The sequence below is a fragment of the Myotis davidii genome, unplaced genomic scaffold, assembly GCF_000327345.1.
Source record: "Myotis davidii unplaced genomic scaffold, ASM32734v1 scaffold79, whole genome shotgun sequence".
NCBI lineage: Eukaryota > Metazoa > Chordata > Mammalia > Chiroptera > Vespertilionidae > Myotis > Myotis davidii.
This window is the reverse complement of record NW_006294339.1, coordinates 6,060,362-6,081,700: the sequence shown is the minus strand read 5'-3', so window position 1 is coordinate 6,081,700 and position 21,339 is coordinate 6,060,362. Positions and strand designations below refer to the sequence as shown.

The following is a 21,339-nucleotide window of genomic DNA, read 5'->3' as shown; positions in this document are numbered from 1 at the left end:
ATATATATATATATATTTGTTTCAAATAAGTAAAGTTTTAAAATGAGAAATGTTTTGGAAATATTTATAACTGAATTGTGTACTTCCATGCTTTTTTAAATAGAGTATAACTAGAAATATCAGTAGAGACATCAATTATTATGTTAGGCTATATACCTGATATTCTTAAGGACTAGTTAGAGATGCAGGACTACTGCTTGCCCTTATACATCAGTGGCCCAGACCTATGCATGTGTGGTCTTTAAATTTTCATATATTTTTTATACCTTTGCTGTCTCTCCCCCCACACTGTCAGATTGTGCTATCAAGTCTTGGTGTTGTCAGTTTACCTGCCTCTAAAAGCAGTCCTCTTCCCTTTCTATCCATCTGCTCATTGGCTGCAGGCTAATATATCAGGAATCATGCTCATGGAACTGTGAATGTGATAAGGTTCAAGAAGCACCAACCAAGTCTTGGCCTGGGTGCCATTGCTATGAATAAAGTGCATCAGCTCCCAGTGAAAATATAACTTGGGCTATTATTTTGGGTATTATTTTGTTTGTTTCTTGCTTTATTTACAACTGTTTTCTGGAAAACTGAGGCTGCTGAACAAGTGAAGTGGTGGCATGCCATCTCAATAAATTAGGTTATAGGTCCACCTGCATTAGCCAAAACCCCAAACAAAGTGGCTTAAAGTTGTCTTGAAGATGGTAACAATACATGTCTCAGTCTTATAAAAGTCTGAGCACATAGGACTCTGGGCTGTGAAGTCATTTCAGCTCCTCTGGCTTGCTGCTCTATCATCCCCAGGACTTAGCTCATCTTCATGATTCATAACCGTCACATCCTCATTCAGACCAGACAGCTGGAAGAGTGAAAAGGGGTCAAAGGAGGACTTCCCCTTGTCATTTAAAGGTATGGCCAGAAGGTGGACCCATAATTTCTTTTTACGTCCTCATTGGCCAGGGCTGAGTCAACTGGCCACTTCTAACAGAAGGGTGACTAAGGAGTATTGTCTTTCTTGTGGGTGTTGATGGGCCAGAATTGGGGTGCTATATTAGAAAATGCAGAGGATGCATGTGGTGTACACACTAGCATCTGCCACACCTCCTGTCATCATTCCTGGTGTCCCCTCAACTTTCTTATAAGATTGCTAGCCTGGAGTGGAGTCACCTACTTCTTTAGCTCTCCACCTCCCACTGTTGTGTTCACTGCAAAATAGTTATTTTTTTAGTTATTCAACAAAATAGTTATTCAACACAGACATTTTCATTTTCTATCTCTCTCTCCTTGTTTGAGTGATGGAAAAATTCGGGGAGGATAATTGAGATTGTTGATAGCACAAGGCTCAGGGGCTGGACTTTTGGCTTCCTCGATGAGTTTCCTTTAACTTAGCTCATGTCCTGCCTAGTCCTTTATGGCTCCACTCAAGGTCAGTTACTTCTATTTCTTAATCATTCCTCATTTTCAGCTCCAAGAGCTTCAGGTGCGGGGACCACATGCATTGGAAGCAGGTGTGTTGGCAACTCTGTGAGCCTGAAGGGGGAAATCAGCCTCCTGCAAGTGAAACAAATGAGCTGAGGGTTTGAGATTATGACCTTTTTTGCAAAAAGGGTTTTTTGGTAATCAACAGATTGCATCTCCTAGGTGAAGTTTCTGCATCCCACAGGCTCCCATTGCCTTTATGATTATCACAGAATTCATTCCTTTCCTTGCTCCAGATCCACTCTGGAATTGAGTTTGCTCCAGCCAAAAGTCTGACTCTAACTGGTCTCCCTGCTTCCGAAGCACAAATATGATTCTTTTTTTTTTTAAGGTGGGGTGGTGATTTTGAGGGATCGTACTTAATCCTGTCCTTTCTTCCTCCAAGTTAAAAACAGAATGGGGGTGAACACTGGAGTTAGGCAAAGATGAAAACATGGGTCATATTTCTGCTAAGGCTTGGTTAGAGAACTTAGGTTTTATAGCTACATCAGGACTCCTGAACTTTCTAAGTTTGTCTGAGCTGGATATCTACAGGTATCCCTGTCTCATGCAGGGGCACAGGTGGCCTCACATGCTTATTTCATGGGTGAGCACTGAATGAGGATCTCCTGAGGTCAGAATAAGACAAGGAAAGGAGCCATTCTATTGCATCAGCCAGGTTCTTAATGATGGAATTTAAGTAGAAAGAGATTTATTAATGGGTGTTGAGTAGCTAAGCTTGTACTCCAGTGAGCCAAGCTTGGGTGTCAGGACAGTACACCAGGGACAGACAGACAGAGCCTTTGTCCGAGCTGCCCCAGAAGAGCTACCCTTTATGTACATGGCAGACACCACCTCTCTTTGACTCTGTCCTCCCAAGTCTCATGAAAAGGTGTCTGATTGGGTCTACAGAGCACCCTATGGTCATTTCTGAGTCTCACACAGAAGCATAAGGAACACAGAAATGGAGTTGGGATGGTGCTGAGCCTATAGCATAACTGCCATAGTCACACTTGCTCTCTCCTGATTTCACCCAAAGATAAATCAGTCCCCTTGTTTTTAGGAGTGGGGTGGGTGTGTTGCTGTCCTTCTTTGCCCTTCAAGGGAGTGGAGTGGAAGCAGGCAGTAAGCGAACTTCTCAACTTGCCTGCAAACCCTCAGGGGCCACTATGACCTTCAGGGTAAAACTCAGACTCCTTAGCCTGGTAGAAAAGCCCCTCCTCAGCTAGTGCCCGCATTTCTCAGCCTCATTCCTCTGCAGTCTTCTTTCCTTTCCCCATCTGGCTCTCTCCTCTGGGTGTGGTCCATGGTGAACTACTTGGAAAACTCTTGAATGAGCCCATGCCTCCATGCCTCTGTGCCTACTACCCCCCATGTCAGTGAACTGCCCTTCACGCCCGCCTTCATTTGACAGAATTCTACAGACCTTCCCAGATGGAGGCATCATTTCCTGAATCTTCTTGGTCCCTTCCTACACTGGGTTAGGTGTCCTACAGGATATGCCCCAGGCATCCAGCAATCCCTCTGTCACTACACTTAGCACCTGATATTGTCACCTGAGGTTTATCTGCTTGCTCCCCATTATTGTGAGCTTCCAGAGAGCATGGGCTTTATCTATTATTATCTCTGTAACCTAGTAGCCTGCACAATGTCTCTGACATAGTGGCTGTGCCAATGAGTAAAGCCAGGCTTCCAAGTTGGAATCGTCTTTGCCACTAAGTAGTTATATAGCTTTAGGCAAGTTAAACACCATAGGGTTGTTGTATAAAAGCCAAATAAAATGATGCACATTCAGTGTTTGGCCTAGAACACATAGTAAACACTTAGTAAAATTTAGCTCTTCCTTAGATTATAAGGTAATCATTATTGTGACAGGTGTTCAATATCTGTTAGTATCACTAGAATATGTTGTAGACCAAAGTATTAAGGGGCGATCTGTGACATTTCCTGCCTCCTGAGAACCCACCCACAACGGCTTTGAAACTGCCAGTGGATTGAGAGGAGGAGTGAAGGTAGACAGAAATTGACAGAAGCCACCATCAGGCAAAACCGTTTACAGAGAGGTTTAGTGACAGCGTGCAAGAATGCCTCTTGACATCAGGCTCCAGTAATAGCACAGTCACAGGGATTTTACTAACAGTTCCACCTCCTTTACATACTTCTTTCTGTACTCCAGAATTTTTCCCTAAAAACAGTTGACACAGAAATGACACTGAAGACAGTGTCAAAACTTCAGCGAAGGTCAAACCTTTTCCAAGGGGTTGCCCAGAAGCACGCATCCCGCTGTGTTCTCTCTGTGAGATGTGATGTTGAGACAGTAGGAACTTCAAGCTGATGTCGAAACCCAGCTTGGAATATGGCAAATGTCTTCTTTGTGCTAAGCTCCCAGCACAGTGTTTCACATAGAGTAGATGCATTTCCATTTATGTATGTGCAAATGCCTTCACTCTCTCTCTTTTCCCTGTGGGCCCACACTTAGTTCACTCCATTCAATTCAGCAAACATTTTTGGAGCCCCTACTGCATGCAGAGAACTATATGGATCCTCTACTTCTGTGCCTGATTCTCCCACCACATTCACATTATTGCATTATTAGGAGTAAAGGTTGGATCAAAGAAGAAATATACAGTGGGACCTTGACTTACGAGTGTCCCGACTAACGAGTTTTTCGAGATACGAGCCATCTCTCGGCCAATTTTTTGCTTTGAGTTGTGAGCTAAAATTCGGGTTATGAGCCAGCTTCAGATACCCCACCGCTAGTTGGAAGAATGGTGGCCTGGAGGGATGTGAAGACCAAGGACCACTTAGTCCTCCTTTGATGTATGATCTGCAGCGTAATGTTTTACCGCTATGGGTTCCAGTGATAATTCAGGACCTTTCCAGCCCTAATATATTACGATTCAAAAAATGTAAAAGGAACATAACAGAGTCTGGATTTGCTGTCCTGAGATGGCAAGTGCAGTGGGTTTAGAATTAGAAGGCTTGGTTTGAACAGTGGCTTTGACACTGGCTCCTGTGATGTTGGGCTTAACCTCTCTGTGTCCCCCAAGTCCTTCTCTATAAAGCAGTGATGCTGCCTCTTGTCTTTCCTGCTGCATAAAGTTGTGACGCTTCAAAGAGATGATGCATATAAAAGCAAGTGAAGACTGACAAGGGACTGTACACACACACACACACACTCACATACACTGTTATTACTGCTAATACTCATCTTGGTTTCAATATTTTATTCCAACCAGTGCGTTTGCATTTTTGCCTTCTGGGTTGTTTCACAGAGGCATTGTCTTTCAGTTTTGTTTTTTTGTTTTTGTTTCTTTCCCCAAAGCAGTCAGAGGAAATCTCAGAGGAGTGGTGCTGAGTCCTCTGCTTTTTCTGAGGAACACCCCTCCTGGGCCCCGTGCCTGCCTGTCTGATGCATAATGTTTTATTTGTTGGCCTGAAAGGAGGCCATTTGTTCCCTGCTAAATGAGCTGTTACTGTGCACCCCAGCCCCTTCAACACCTGGGGCTGTATTCCTGGGAGAATCCAGCCGTGGATCTCAGGAGCCTTTTTGAAAAGTTTATTAGAAAGGAAAACACATTTCTCTGCAGGTTGTGCCCTCCATTCCTGGCCCCGGCTCATTAGCCAGTGCAGGGCCGGTTACCTGGGGGTGGCAGCCTCGGCTTCTGCTGGCACCACTGCCAGGGGCCTGGGAGGGGCATGGGCCCCCTCACAGCCCCTCTCTTCTGCCCCTGCCCCAAAGGTGGCTAATTAGCTCTAACTGGATGGCATTTGCTGTCCGTGGTTTGGGCAACTTATTGGGGTACCTTTCCCTTATTTTGGCGTTAGACCCTACCTGATATCATGGTCTGCAATGTGAAGACCTTTCTCTCAGACTTTTGAGCTCTGTCCCCCTGGCTCTGAGAGCTGAGAGGGCAGCTTCTACCCCAACAGTGGTGGCTGGAGCTGCCCCAGAAGGACTGAGCAACCTGAGCAACCCAATCAGCCCTTTATTTGGGAGCCTGGTTGATTTGGGGGCTTCGTTCACTGGGGATGCTGCTGCTGTGCCAGGTGTTGGTCTTCTAGACCCTGAGTCTCTTGTGACATCCTATTGCCATAGGATGACTCCAAAGCACAGAAGAGAGATCCAGAGAGGTTATTTTGTCTCAACCATTTCCCCCACTCTCCATCTGTGCACTCTCCTCCCCCGCCACAATTGCCCAGCCAGTGTTGCTCAGTGGTTGAGCATTTACCTATGAACCAGGCAGCCTTGGTTTGATTCCTGGTCAGGGTACATGCCCAGGTTGCAGGCTCCATCCCCAGTGTGGAGTGTATGGGAGGCAACTGATCAATGGTTCTCTCTCACCATTGATTGTTTCTCCCTCACCCTTCTTCTCTCTCTATTCCCTTCCTCTCACACTCTTTATATAGAAGCAAGATGAATTAATGGCCCAACCGATAGGGGCAGAAATGGAATATTGGGGACCAGCTATAATTATTGTTTTGTTCTGATTAAAGAGGGCACATTCTAACCTGGCTGGGAGTTGCATGGGGGACCTGGGAACTCACCTGGAAATGTAGCCCATCCTCACCATCCTGGAGCTGCCTATTATCATGAAAAGATTAATAATCTTGTTGCAGAAACCAGAGCCTCCAGCCCTTTGCATATTGCCAGCCCTTTGAAGACCCCCAGCCTTTGCATACCTGAAGGCTTTTGCAAATCTCCAGTGTGCATTACCTATAAACTGTCCATTTGGCATTCCTTTTGCCTACTTTCCCATGTAATCCTTGTCTTTCTACCCAATATAAGCAGCTGGCTTATGGTGGGGGGCAGAGCAGATTTTTGTGGATGACCTGCTGCTCTCTATACTGCCGGCAGTATAGAATAAACACTCATGTATGATTCAACCCTGCCTCTGCTGAATTGGCTCAAGTAGTGACAGGCAGCATGAACCCATTGATTGTCCATTTACATAACCAGAACCAGAGTTCAGGGCCCCTGGCATGAAAGAGGGTCTGTGTCTGCCTCCTGCACCTGGGGAAGCTCTGTTTCCTCATATTTTTTCCTTCCTAACCCAGGTACTCAGAAAATCCTGTGAAATAAATTTATGAGCTCCTTTAACTATGTTTTCATGGTTAAGCACTTGAATGCTGGGTTCAGATCCTGATTCTACAACTTAATATCTGACCTTCAACAAGTTATTGAACATCTCCAAACTGCAGTTTCCATCGCTGTAACATGGGATGATAATAATTGGATTTACCTTATCAGGTGCTCATAGGCATGAAATGAGATAAACACTTGGCTCAGAATATCTCATTGAATGTTAGTAGGTATTATGGTAGTTTGCTGCCTAACTCTCCATCCATCACAGATGAGGATGCTGAAGATCAGGGGAGGGGCATTGGATTGTCCAGTGTTAAACAGATAATTTTAAACAGAGACTGAAATAGAATCTAATCTTCACTGTTTTCCTATTCCACTGTGATCCAGATCTGAGAAGTGAGTCTATCCTGGAGTTTTCTTTCAACAAGATAAATACTGATCTTTCTTTTCTCTATTTCCCCCAGGTCTTGACCTCACAAATCTAAGAATACCACAAATATGGGGCTGGTTAAAGGTCATAGGCTCTGGAGTTAGTCATTCAGAGCTCAGGGTCTGACCCCTGTCTCTTACTCCTTGAGTGGTGTCTCTTCCTCTTCCTCAAGCTTTCCATGGCTCTGCATTGCCTCAGGATAAAGTGCAAGCCCTTTCCAGGGTTGCCCATCCATGCTCTGGCTTGGGAAGGCAAATCCCTGTGTGTGCCATGCCTGGTCCCCTTCCGAGCCTTTGTATATTCTGGGGCACAGGTGGTTGAATGAATGGTGCTGAGTGCTGGGAGCTCTTCCAGCTTTCAGAGCTGTGATACTAAGACTCTCAGGGAATAGCCAGTCAGGCTCAGGAGGAGGAAGACACACCGCTTCCATGGCTGCCTGTCCCCTGGCCACCATTGTCCTTCTCCTGACAACTGAGTATACCCCTGCTGACTGGCTTTTCTGCCCACAAGACTACTTTCCACTGAGGATGAAATTCCATTTTTTTAGGGCCCTCTCTCTGTAGGCTTCTGAGCACCCTGCATTTCCCCATTATGTCACCTATCACCAGGTATCACATCCTGTTTTCGTGTCTGGTGGGGCGGGGGGGGGTTGCCAGGAGGCACAGACCTTTTCCATTTTTCTCCCTATTGTGGCTGCAGGCAAAGGCAGCAGGGAACCAATGCATATTTGCTGAAGGAATGAAAGAATGAATGGGTCCAGGGTTGGCACAGTGGCAGAGAGGCAAACAAGCAGAGTTCCAGGAGCGCGTGTGGCCCTCAGTCCTGGCACATTTGACATCTCTCGCTCAGTTGATGGTAAACATCAGGCCTAGCCTTTATTTTTCTCATTATGTTTAAAACACACCAGTCACCCAATAGTATAATTTTCTAAGTGGTTTCATTTCAGCTCTGCTAATTGAAGAGAACCACGCTCCCTTTCAAGGCTCACTTTGTGTGTGGCTGTCACTGGTGAAAGCTGAGACTGGTTGTCAATCACTGACAATAGCTTGCCGTTCTGGAATAATTTAAGTTTAGGTCTCTCTTTCACTCAGGCATTCATACGCTGGTGCATGTTTTCATACTGAGGGAGAACAATCTGGGGTGAGAGACTCATGTATTTCAGGAGCTGAGATGGAGATTTCTTCAGAGATGTCAGATTCCTGTGGTCTGTGGCTCAGAGCAGCTTGTGGGGAGGATCCCAGGCTTGGGAGTTAGGTCTCCTGGACCCCAAGTTTGAATCCATTGCTTCTGTACCCACTTTACTAGCCAGGTGACCTTGATACAGTTTGCTCAGGTTCTGAAGTTATTTCCTTATACTGTTAAATGAGACGAGGCTATACTGCACCAGAGGTTATCATGAGAATTAGTGAGATAATGAAAAGGCCTGGATAAGAGCAGACACTTTGGACATAACAGATCTTGCCAGCCCCTCACATTGCATGCAGGGTCCTCAGTTGCAGACCAGGTTCCAAAGGGAGCTCCCTGTGGTCACTGGGCAGGCCCTGGGGGTGAGGCAACTTTGCATTCAAACCCCAGTCCCGACCCTTCACTCACTAGCTGGAAGCCTTTGAATACATCCTGTGTATCCAGCATTCCGGTACTCTTCATTGGGGACAATGGTACCTACCCATGAAATTTTTATGGAATTACTAAGAGTATGTGAACAGTATCAGCATAGTCAATCACCAGTAAATATTAGTTCCTCTCTCCTTCTTTTCTCTCCATATCAATATATGTACTTGATGTTGGGAGGATGCAGATAAAAAGAGAGAGGCAATTAATAAAATGCTTCCTCCATTCTGCTTCACATTAAAGAGGGAACCATATCAGCATTTGCACAGTCACACCTCCCTGCAATCTGTTCGTTTACTCAACATATATTTACTGAGCATCTACTACGTGTGACATACAGTTCTAAGCACCGGGGTAGAGCAATACAGAACACAATAAGTCTGCTTAATAGTGCTTACATCCTAGTGAGAGACAGATAATAAATAGATAATTTCCATAAATAGTTAATAAACATGAAGAGAAAAAGGAGGAAACAAAGTGCTATTTATATAACAGACTGTGTGGTCGGGGACAGCCCCTCTGAAAAGGTAGAATTGAAGCACAGTCTTTGTTCTTACTGTTCCCTCCGCCTATAGTGCTACTCCCTCACAAGTCACTCTCCATCTATCAGCATCTTCCTGTTTATCAAAACTGCTCAAACATCACCTGCTCCGATCCCTGCTTCTGTGCACTCACTGAGGCAGAGTTAGTCTCTCCCTCCTCTGTGCTTCCACAATACCTTATATTCAGTTAGTCAGTACTCGCTATTGTTAACATGTTTCTCCTCCACTGGACTTGAGCTTTTGGAGATCATGGGTTCTTTTTCCTTTCAGCTCTGGTGCCAGGCACAGTGCTGGGCACAGAATGAGCTTATTAATGGTGCATGAAGTGATGATGGAGACAGTGGGTTGACTCTTTCTCAGTGTACTCATCATGCAGCACAAAGTCAAACCTGCTTCAAACTCTGTGGTTTTCAGTCCTCCTCAATAACATAATCATTATACAGTGCAGGTGGAGGGCCCCTAGCCCATAGTCGGCACCTCCATCCAGCCTTCTTCTCCTCACACCTCAGTTGCCAACTCTACCAGCTTTTTTCTCACCCACTTAGCCTGCCCAGCCCCATTCTGGTCCTCCCTTGCCTTACCTCCTGTTTGGGGAGAGGAATGAATTATCCTAAGAGTTGAGTTCAGTGTCTGGTTCTGCCAGTTGCCATGTTTGTGGCCTTGGACAAATCATTTCTCTTTGCTGGGCTTCAAGTTCATCATCTTTGAAATCATCGTCCTCTGCCCTGCCAATGGTATATACATGTTTGGGAAATAATGTTATAGATTAGAATAGTCTAAGTCAATATATGAGGGAGATATAGCCAAAAGAGCTCTGAGTTTCATTTCTAGCTCCTAAAACTTACTGGCTGGGTGACCTCTAGCAACTTATTCTCTCACTCTGGACTCAGTCACCTCCTATGTACATGGAGATGATGACAAGAGCAGCTAACACTGAATCTTACCATGTGCCAGGCAGTCTTCTAAGTGCTTTACATTTAATGATCCCCATGCCCAGCTGAGGACATGTAGGCACAGAGAGACTGAGTTGCTTGTTTAAGGTCACACAGTTAATAAGAGGCAGAGGCGGGATTCAAACCCAGTCTGTCTGGCTCTGGAGCCTACAGTCTTAACCATCACATCGTACTGCTAACCATCTTTCAGAGCTGTTGTGAGGGTTTGAGAGCCTAAGCAAAGAATATCTATGATATCGTGGCTGTCCAATCAATGTTAGTATTATGATGTTGCACCTCCTTGGAGCTTAGCACAGCTTGAGTTTAACAAACACTTATTTTGTGGCTGCATTTGATCATGTGTCTGCTTCTGATTAAGCTGTGATGGTCAGGACTAGGCATTTATCTGGAGCCGCTTTCTTCTTGCAAACTGGGGATGTCACTAGTAACATACCAGGACCTTGTAGGAATGCTTCTAAGAGGGCGCCACTTGGTCCTTGGTGTTGGTTCTTCGTTAGTTGTCAAGCCATTGAGGGGCTTGTGCTAAGTAAGGAATTGGGCTTTGTTGCCAAGGTGGGTCGTTTCTGAGCACAAGGAAGGTGGGGTCAGGTCTGCAATTTTCTCTGGCTCCAGGAACAAATACCCTGACTGCTCCTCTAAGCCGGCGAGTCTCAGGAGACGTGGGGATCGGTGGTGACCTCCAGCCTGCTGGCGATTACACACAGAGCTGAGAGAAATTTTTAAATTCCCTCGCCATTTTGCACTCTCTTTAAAAATTAAATACTCGACATTGAGGTGTTTTATTCCCAGATGAGCTGGCCTTTAAAAGGATAGCTTGGAAGTGAAAATGCCTGATGACTTCCTGACCTCGATGTTTCCAAGGGTGAGAAAGGCCAAAGGAAGGCAGAGTGGCTCATTCTTCTTGTCAACTTAATGAAAAAGAAATGAAGGCATCGGTCTTGAAGACTGAATTCCACAGCGAGGGAGCCCTGTGTAGATCCTGAAGCAAGGCTGTGGCGGGGATACAGGACTCAGACTAGGGCATTTGCATGGCACAATGGAATGAGCACTGGACTGCGATGATAAAGACCCTGCTTCCCATCTCAAATCTGCCCCTAACTGTGTGGTTGTGGTTAAGTCATGACCCTTTGAAGGTATTGTATTCCCTGTTTCGTATAAAACAATAGTAGAATGATGAAACACAAACGGAGTGAGTCCTAGTTGTATCACTTACTGCCTGGATAATTTGGGTAATTTATTTATCTCTCTGAGCCTCACATCTTATTTTTCACATCTGAAAAATAAGGTTTTGGAGGCCATGCCTTTGTTCATCCTGTGGTTAGAATGTTCCTTTGAAATTCAGCCCTACCCTCCCTCCAGGTGGAAAGCCTATCTGGATGCCCAAGCGGATTGAGGTGCACCCCCCAATCCCTGTCCCATCACTCCCAGGGGCTCCCCTGTCTCTGCACTTAGCACTCTCCTTGCGGATCTTGGAGGCCTGGGTCTGGCTCCTCTCCAGCTGCCCAGAGCCCCCACAGGGCGTGATTCCCAGATGCAATTGCTAGGTGCTGATGGAATAAATGCATTTCTTTCCAGCTCTGAAATTCTTTCCTTCTAAGTTTATTTGCCTTTATGGGTACCTAATTTCCAAAACCAGACATAAAAATATGCTCTTTCCTTCCTTTCATAAAGGTAATGATTATAATTCTTTACATTGATATAGAAATTCACACTTGACAAAACATTTTTCACATTTATTACCCAGTACTTTACTACCCAACGGCTTATCAACACTCAAGTTCAAAATAATTCAAGGCCACTCTTGGATCTCATCCAAATAGGTCTAGTTTTGAACTATTAGAACCATCTCCAGAAAATGCATCCTTTAGCCGACCATATGCACAGGACTACCTTTTCATCGAGCTCTAAGGTATCAGACTCTCAAGTAATGGACCAAGTTGGGTTGCAGATCACCCTGACATTCAGAGTGCACTTTTTTTTTGGTCTGGTGTTTAAACAGCAGTGTCTGTCAGGTGTGTGACCTCCAAATTCACAGGCTCTCAGAGGAGCCTGCTGCTAACAGAGTTGTCAGCAGGGCCGAAAAAAGAATGCAAGATTGTCCGACAGAAATAAATCTTGGAGAGTGTTTCGCCAAGCCATCCAAGCATTCATACATTTGCTGCTGCATGCAGAATACTTGGAGGGAGGAAGTGGAGGGGAGAAATGGGCAGAGGGAGAGCTGAGACAGGCTTGCACTGGGGGAAAATCAAAGCTCTCCTCTCCTCCCACGTACAGCTTCTCCTTCCTCCCTTCTAGAAAGCCCCACTTGGCATGCATAGGGTATCTTTCTTGGTTTGTTTTCTCGATGACTTTTCCCTTTGTTGCTTTAGCACCTGATGGGCTACATGCTAAAGGAGAGCAAAGGGATCTCCATATGCTATGGGTATGGGTCTTGTAGACAATGCTGGACACAAGTTTTAACCCTGCTAAGTGGGTGTCACTCAACCATGTGCCACTTACCATGATTTCCCTTTGCTACCCGATTCTGTTCTGAATATGCTATTCCCTTGCCAGGACTACCCTACCCATCCCATTTTCCTCTGGTCCTCAAGGCCCACTTGAAGTCTTTGTTCCCTCCACAGAGCCTTTCGACTAAACCAGTCTGTGGCAACCATTTTTCCCCTTGATTTTGGATAGCTTTGTTGTTAAAAATCGAGAAACAGTCATCTGGCTCTGTTATCTCCAGTTTCCTTCTTTGCATTTCTCTCCTGCTCTGATGAGGGAACTGTGGCTCACCCTGGAGATTCCAAGGTTCACATTACACTCTCAACGAGGCAGACTGGTGGGTAGGAAGAGCCCAAGACTTGTATTCCTACACACCTATCCTGAGTGCCCAGCCTCTGTGCCTTTCTTCTTATTTTTATGGCTTTGAGAAGATGATCTTCTCTAAGCCTTCTTTCTAAAGCATGTCCCAAAATTCAAGCAAGAAGTAATTTCGATAGAAAACACAGGTTTATAATTAAAAATTGTAAATGTTTTATTGATTCATAAAGTATATAGTATAGGGTTATGTATGGAATAGCATATGGAATAGCATATTGGGTAAATGGCCTCCACGGCTTTGCTGGCACATACGCATTCTTTTGTTATTGCCTGAGCAGCCGCATTTTCGAAGAATGGTCCGATGATGCCTCCAGTCCAAAATCTGCACCAAACAGTGACACGTTGTGGATGCACTTGTTTCTCAACAATCACTCGTGGATTTTCTGAACCCCAAATGTGACAATTTTGTCTATTAACCAAGCCATCAAGATGAAAATGAGCCTCATCGAAATTCAGCCACATTTATGTAAAACCGTCATGGAAAATTTCAACAAAAGGGTGTGTATGTGCCAGCAAAGCCATGGAGGCCATTTACCTAATATGCTATTTCATACATAACCCTATACTATATACTTTATGAATCAATAAAAATTTATAATTTTTCATTATAAACCTGTGTTTTCTATCAAAATTACTTCTTGCGTGGATTTTGGGACAACCTTTATCATCTTGGAAATGGGATAATACATCTACCTTTAACTGTCAGAAAAACTATGTGAGAGCACTTTTTGAACTGAAAAGCATGCTGCAAGGAAAAGATACTTTGTATCTATTGTTATTACTCTTATTATCATCAGCCAAGCAATATTACTATAGCATCTCTCATGCCACTGAACTGGGTCTAACATTTTGGGAACAGGACAATTGTGGTCAATAGGAATGCCATGAATACTGAGACGGCTGGAGCTCACGTGTCAATCAAAGGCCAAGCCAGGGCCACCCAGAGGAGTTCAGGCCAAAGCCATCAAGAGCCAGAGATGAGTAGTTAGAAAGCCTGCCAGCTAGCCTCCACCTCATGTGTGAATTTAGCCATGCCCCTTCATCTCTCTGAGCCCCAGTATTTTTATCCACTAAATGGGGGTTAGCATTCATGTCCTCCCACTTTCTGAACTTCCTGTGAGGGTCAAATGAGATGACCAATATTAAACTGCTGGGAATACTGTGGTATGCATGCTGTGACATTCCTCAGTTTCCCCATTACAAGGCTTGGAAGGAGTGTTGTTTGCATTTTGTTAATGCTTATGACAATGCTTGTGGCTTCACATTCAGCAGATGCTCAATAGCCGGTAATCCTCTATACCAGTGGTCGGCAAACTGCGGCTCGTGAGCCACATGTGGCTTTTTGGCCCCTTGAATGTGGCTCTTCCACAAAATACCATGTGCGGGCGCCCATGTACAGTGCGATTGAAACTTCGTGGCCCTTGCACAGAGTTGGTATTATTGTAAGAGGGATGTCCAGCTGCCGGCAGTCAGACATCCCCCAAGGTGTCCTGGATTGGAGAGGGTACAGGCCGGGCTGAGAGACCCCCTTGCCCCTGTGCACCGGGCCTCTAGTACATAATAAAAGGCTAATATGCAAATTGACTGAACAGTGGAACAAGCAATCACTATGATGTGCACTGACCACCAGGGGGCAGACGCTCAATGCAGGAGCTGCCCCTTGTGGTCAGTGCGCTCCCACAGCGGGAGTGCCACACAGGCTGGAGAGTGCAGAAGCGGTGGTGGGAGCCTCTCCTGCCTCCGTGGCAGCACTAAGGACCCCTCAGGGGTGCAGGCCGGGCTGAGGGACCCCCCCCTCAGTGCACGAATGTCATGCACCAGGCCTCTAGAAGATAAATAAAGCATTGTTGCTGTTCATCTTATTAATAAGCTTTATTACTTTCACCCCCTAATCTCCTTATCAAAAAAGTGCTATTCCTCTAATGAGGTTGCCTTTAAGCTTTACCAACTTAAGCTGCTACTACTGCTACTGCTACTAAATTGTTACTTCTAGGCACTTAACATGCAGTATCTTTAGCATACAGGGCATTTCTGGGAGGTAGGTGCAGAACTGAGGCCTGGAGAAGCAAGGAGAGACTTGCTCAAGGGCACACATCTTATCAATGGGAGGGTGAGGATCTGAAACCAGTGTGTCTGCTTATGAATTCTGCACCAGCTCCCCATACCCACCTGCCACTGGGAAGCCGGCGAGCAGCCCAATTGTCCTGAAATAGCCCACAGTTGAGTGAGGCAGTGATTTTTCCTGTGAGTAGATTAGAAGTAATTCCCACGTTGAGAACGCAGGGGGTGGGAGGAGCAGACAGACCAAGGTAAAAAAGCCGGAGAAGCAATTCTTTTTTCAAAGGGGGAAAAAAATCTGTATTTGGATTCTTTTTTACACATCCAACCCAGCAGAAAATTGGTTTGTGGAAGATGTAGGTCGTTGCTCTGGCCCCGGCATCTGGACGCCTTATATTGTACACTGTATTACCAGAGTAATAGCGTGCACTTTATTAGCCCCAGCAGGATTGGGGATTCCCATGAGGACTGTTCTTTGCTGTCAGATGTATAAGGCCATTTAATCTCCTTTATCAGATCTGGTTCTGCCTCCCCCACCCACACCCCCACTCCCCACCTCCTCTTGCAGACCAATAAAGAGAATTTCTTCAGATTCATTGGTCTGAACACCAGCTTTTAAATACTCCTCTATCCTCTCCAACCCTTGACTCTAATAAACTAGCAAAGCAAGGAGGTGTCACTGCCTTGAAAATCAGCTTTGTGCAATTGGGTAGCAATTTTCTCAGGGAATTTGTATAACTGGGACTTCCTTGTCCTTGGACAGAGACTGGGGGAAGAATTTGCTAATTATGCCTTGCCAGTTCTGTTCTCATCCAGGCACTGTGATCTTTGGGGACAAGGGTAGTGTGGTTTTTTGTTTGTTTTGTTTTTGGTGTGTGTGTTTTTGTCTGTTTTTTTTGTTTGTTTGTTTTTAAAATCAGAAACCTAGTTACACCTTTAGTTCTGGCTGGAAGAAATGGTTGGAGTCATTTGGTGGAGGAGAAGAATTTTTTCTGGACAGAACCTGGATATATGCCTGGCCTATGTGGGGCTATTCTTGATAGAATCAAATAAGATGCTCAGGGTTCAGAGTGATTTGTGGTCAAAATCCAATTCTGTGCTCATTCCCTGTGTGCTGTGATATTTATGCATGCATGCACTTGGCACCAGCCTTGGGAGTGGTGCAGGTGACATTGGAATAAAGACATGGCCCCACATTTGGAGAGACCACGGTTTTGTGGATCAAAGACATGTCTGAACAAATGCTGTCAATACAGTAAGTGCTGTGGTCCACAAAGCAGGCCCTGGGCCCCATCCTGAGGCTCAGAGAAGGAACCTTGGAGGAGAGGATACCCAAGCTGACTGCATCCTTGGGTGGTCTCTTTGCCTCTGAGCCTCAGCATCCTCAGCTGTAAAATGGGGGCAATAATACCTACCTTGAAGGTATTCCCTTTGGGAAATAGGCTATATAACTGTACAAAAATGCTTAGTCCAGTATCTACCATATAATAATTAGTACTATTTAAAAGAGGCAAAGGGCCTGAATGATAACACTTAGTAGTCTTTGTATGACAGAACTGAAGAGAACTAGAGATTAAGTTCTGGGAGACAGCATTTGACTCAAGTCCCTTCTCAGCTGTGTGACCTTAGTCAAGTCACTTCACTCCTCAGGACCCCATGTTCCTTTTTGTCAGGTGGGGATAAGATTGGGAGGATCAAATAAAAATCATTAAATGGGAAGGGGCTTGCAAAGTGGAAGATGTTGTACATCTAGAAGGGACTGGTGCATTATCATTATCATTATAACTAACTAGAAGCTCAGTGCACAAAATTCGTGCACTGGGGGGATTGTCCCTCAGCCTAGCCTGCACCCTCTCCAATCTGGGACCCCTCAGGGGATGTCGGTTTATGCCCGATCCCACAGGGCAGTCGGACATCCCTCTCACAATACGGGACTGCTGGCTTCCAACTGTTTGCCTGCATGCCTGCCTGCCTGATTGCCCCTAACCACTCTGCCTGCAATCCTGATCACCCCCTAATCACTCCTTGCTCTACACAGCCTGCTGCTCAGTTGTTTGGTCGTCCCTCACTAACCCTCCTGCCAGCCTGCTCGCCTCACACAGCCTGTTCATTCATCCATTCAGTTACGATGGCCACTTAGGCTTTTATACATAGAGATAAGTACAGATGATGTAGACAAGTCAGCTCTGCGGATGGGAGGATGTTGGGTTCCCAGGAGGAGAATTGGAGATTGAACACACCCAGGCTTAGTGCAATGAGTATGCATCTATAGGATATGGCTTTAAATAGGATTTCTCAACCATGGTGGGATGAAAGGACAGAGACAATATCACAGTTACCTAGGAAATTTTTCCAAAATGTATATGTCTATGTACATAGATCCTCTTCCTCCCCATCCCACCTGTGTGACCAAGGCTTATTAGAATCTGGTGGGCATTGGTGAGATGCATTTATAAAAAGTTAACTGCCTTCTTCCCTAAAATTGAGTTTCACAGTTTCAAAGAGCATGGAAAAGCCCACTTGATACTAAGTCCACATCTCTCTACCTCTGGCCATCACCACTGTGGCCCGTTAGCCTATCCCTGTGCTTAAAGTGTTGTTCCAGTGGATTAAGCACGTAGTCTCCATATTTGGCTTGCTTACCTATCACTCGATCTGTGCATCCAGCCACTCTCCAGCCAGCTGGGCAGTGTTAAAACACGGGACCATTATAGGGCTGTGGACGCTGTGGGACCAACAGAACAGGGACATCTTCATGAGCAAACCAGGTTTCTGTGTCTTATTAGAAGACCATGAGATGTGCAGTCATTATTGGCGACCCTGGTGGTCCTTGGCACAGCCCTGTGGTAGTGGTGCCACTTGGCATAGCTCTCCATGGGGCAAAAAGCAGTTGCCTGCATGCTATGCCAGTGTTCCTCAGGCAACTCTGAAGCTACCAGAACAAATATCATTGCCCATTTCACAAAGTGAGGGGTTCCAAAGGTGAGGGGGCTGCCTGTGGTTAAGTTAGTGAGGGGTGCAGCCAGGGCTCACCTGGTGTGGAGGCTCCCTGTCCTCCGTGCACTGGGCTTGTCTCCTGCCCTGGAGGCTGTAAAAGCATGAGGACATGGCTTTCCTGCATGCACCGCAACTGCTCTTGTAGACCGCAGACACGCCATACTCAGGAGCGGGCGTCGTGTTACAAGCTAGTGCTGAGAATCTGTTTAAAATTCTGATCCTTGCAATGCATCCCCTTGAATTATTCTCCCTTTGCTTAGGGTCAGGTGCTCCGTTTTATAAGGACCCTGTGAGCAAAAAGAGGGCAGATCATGTCTAGCACTAGATATGTGACCCCCCCCCCCCCCCGACCCCAGGGAAAAGAGCGCAGCACGATACATTCTGACTCACTTTTTCTCAGCCTGAGGAGTTCAGTGGGGACTTTGGAAAAAAAGAGAAATGTGTGTGTGTGTGTTTATACATTTGTGTGTGTGCAGGTGTGAGTGTGTGCTTTTAAAAAGACTTAACCAACACTAGTACACAGGGAAAAATTCACAGCTCTCTAATCATGTTTCTGGGTTTAAAAAAAGCAAAAAAATCAATTCCATAGCTTTCCACCTGGTTCAGCCAATACTCCCAACAAGGATGCCATGCAACTACACTTAGGCTTGTGCAATATATTCACATCAATAGTAAATATATAGTAAACCCTTGTGTTCACATGTGTATCTTATTTTACTGAATTCCCCCAGAATCTCTATGACAAAGTTCTCGGAACCTTCATTTTCAGTTGGGGAAATGGGTTCAGAGCAGTAAAGTGACTTATTCCAAATCACACAGCTGGAAAGGCCCAGTGCTCTTCAGTAGAGAGGATCTGAGGCTCCAAAGCTGGTACTCTTTAAATAGAGCCACATGGCTGACTGGTGAGTTATACCTCAGTAGGTTTTTATTTTTTTAACTTTTGAAAAATTGCATTGTGCTAAAGCATTTTCTTCCATCCTCTTTCTCCCTCTCCTCCTCTTTCCTTCCTCCTCTCTCTTATGTCCCTTTTTCCCTCTCTCCCCCAAATCCTTCTGCTCCTCCTTCTTTGTTCCCCTTGCCCCTCCCCTTCCACCATCCCCCTCCCCCACCTCTGAAGGAACAAGGGGTCCTTGCTTTTCTGGAACAACAGTCCCTCATGGCTAGAAGAAAATTTAAAGATCATTGATTTTAAACCAGTGCTTCACAGCCATGGTTCACATTAGAATCACCTGGATTTAAAATATTCTTGCTTGGATCCCATCCCAGACCAATTAAATAAAAATCTCTGGGGTCATCAGTCATTTTCTTTTTTGAACTCTGCAGTTGATGCTAATGTGCAGCCCAGACGGAGAGTGACTCATCTAGACTCACTGACTGCTCCTTCTACCACATCCCTGTGAAATCTTCCCCCATCCCTTGCTAAAGCCCCCAATGGCAGAAAGCTCAAAATCCTAGGAGGCAACTGTTTCATTTTTCAGTGCCTCTATTTAGGGAACAAACAACCCCCCTGCAAAAAATATCTTGTTATGGGTCAAGAGTGTCACTTCCGTGATCTCTGTAATCCTCACAGGGTTTTAATTATTATCTCTACTTCACAGACAAGGAGCCTGAGGCTCGTTTATCCCTTCATTCAACACTCTTTACTGCATTCATACCTGCTAGATGAAGAGACTGCTAGAAGCACTGGACATGCACAGATGAACAATCAGTCCTGGCCCTAGTCCATAGGCAGCTCTTTTTAGTTGGGGAAGACAGTCACTACAAACCAGATTGCACAGGTAACACGGGTGCAATGACGCTGTGAAAAAGGTGGAGCTGGCCCGAGTGGGGCACGGAGACCAGAGAAGGCCACTTACATGGAGCACCCCTATGAGCTGCGCCCTGATGGACAAATAGGAATTGACTAAGGAAGGGAGGGGTGTGCAGGGGACAGGGCAACTGTGTGGGGAAGGCCTCAAAGCAGGAATATTCCCCATGCTTTGGAGGAATTTTAAGGTGGCCATCACATCACCAATATTGGGAGAGGTTGGTGAGAATGGAGGGTGGGCAGGCCCAGCCCTGTCTGCTCATTCAGGCCAAGAGAAGCCTTTGAGGGATGTTAACCAGGGGCAAGGCATGGCCAGATGTGTGTCTGTGTCAAAGACAACATCCAGCAGGAGACAACGTGGGTGGGTCTTTTCCCATCATCCCATAACTTCCTGCCTTTCTACATGTAAGAAGCCCTCCCTCCTTCTCTCTCTCTCTCTCTCTCTCTCTCTCTCTCTCTCTCTCCCTCCCTCCCTCCCTCCCTTTCTTCCTCCCTCTTTCCATTCCTCCCTCCCTTCCTATATAGATGGGCTCTGAGGGGTGAGCTAGACCCAGAGACAGCACATCCATGGCTTCCAGGGGGAGAATCCCATCCAAGGAGAGGTGAGACGAGTCTAGACAGAAACTCAGAGGAGCCTTGGGAAGCTTAGACATGGGTTCAGAGCTCATCTCTCTTTGTTCTAGTGCTCATATTGCCATGTTCTTAAGGATAATATGTACTTATTTTAAATTGAAACACAGAAAGACTATCACAGATCTGAGAATGGAATAGCTAGGACTGGGAGTTTTACTCCTTCAAAAACCACTCAGAGAGTCTGTAAAGCCCTGCCTTGAGTTCCTCTTTAGAAACCACCCACAATCTAAAGGGGGAATCTTAAGCTCAGAGTGTTATAAGAGTCTACTCTTAGGAAGTGTGGATGCTCACCTCTTGGGTAGCCAGGGAGATGGACTTTTCTCTTTAAGTAAAGTCATGCCCCAACCCCCCTCTGCTTGTTGAGTATTTGATTTAGATGTTTCGCTCCAATGACTTTTTCTCCGTCCTTTCTCATTTCCCAGAACCCTAACCCAGGCAACACATAGGTACTGGCCCAGGAATTCAAACCCAGGTCCAGGGATAGGGGAACCAACAGGTATAGACACCCATAGAGGCATGGTCCAAAACACAACACACCTGTACAGACAGCCTCTGGCCTCTTCACCCTCCTGCACATCCACATGCAGACAACAAACAGTCAAAACTTGGACCTCCAGAAAGCAAACCATCCTTTTCCAGGCCTTAGAGTGGAAGGAGCAGGGGCTTTGAGCCAAGTGGGCCTGAGTTCCAATTCCAGTCCATCTCTGTGACTTGGACAAGCTGCTTTTTCTTTTTCTTTTGTAAAACGCAGATAAGAGCACGTAGGACTGTTTTAAGAATTAATGTATAGAAAGCACTTGAAACATACAAGATGCTTGTTCTAATTATGTGCTTGTCAAAATACTCATGCCCGGATCTCACTTCAGTTCTGGTGACCCAGAATCAAATCCCAATTCCAGGAGCCCAGAGAGCATCCA

At 45.6% G+C, this 21,339-nt stretch overlaps 1 protein-coding gene across 2 annotated transcripts in view; it reads left to right on the top strand.

Annotated features, from left to right (window-relative positions):
- Positions 1–21,339, top strand: part of DAB1 (Dab, reelin signal transducer, homolog 1 (Drosophila)) — a 1,114,753-nt gene that overhangs the window by 9,628 nt on the left and 1,083,786 nt on the right. The gene's annotated exons all lie outside the window — the stretch shown is intronic.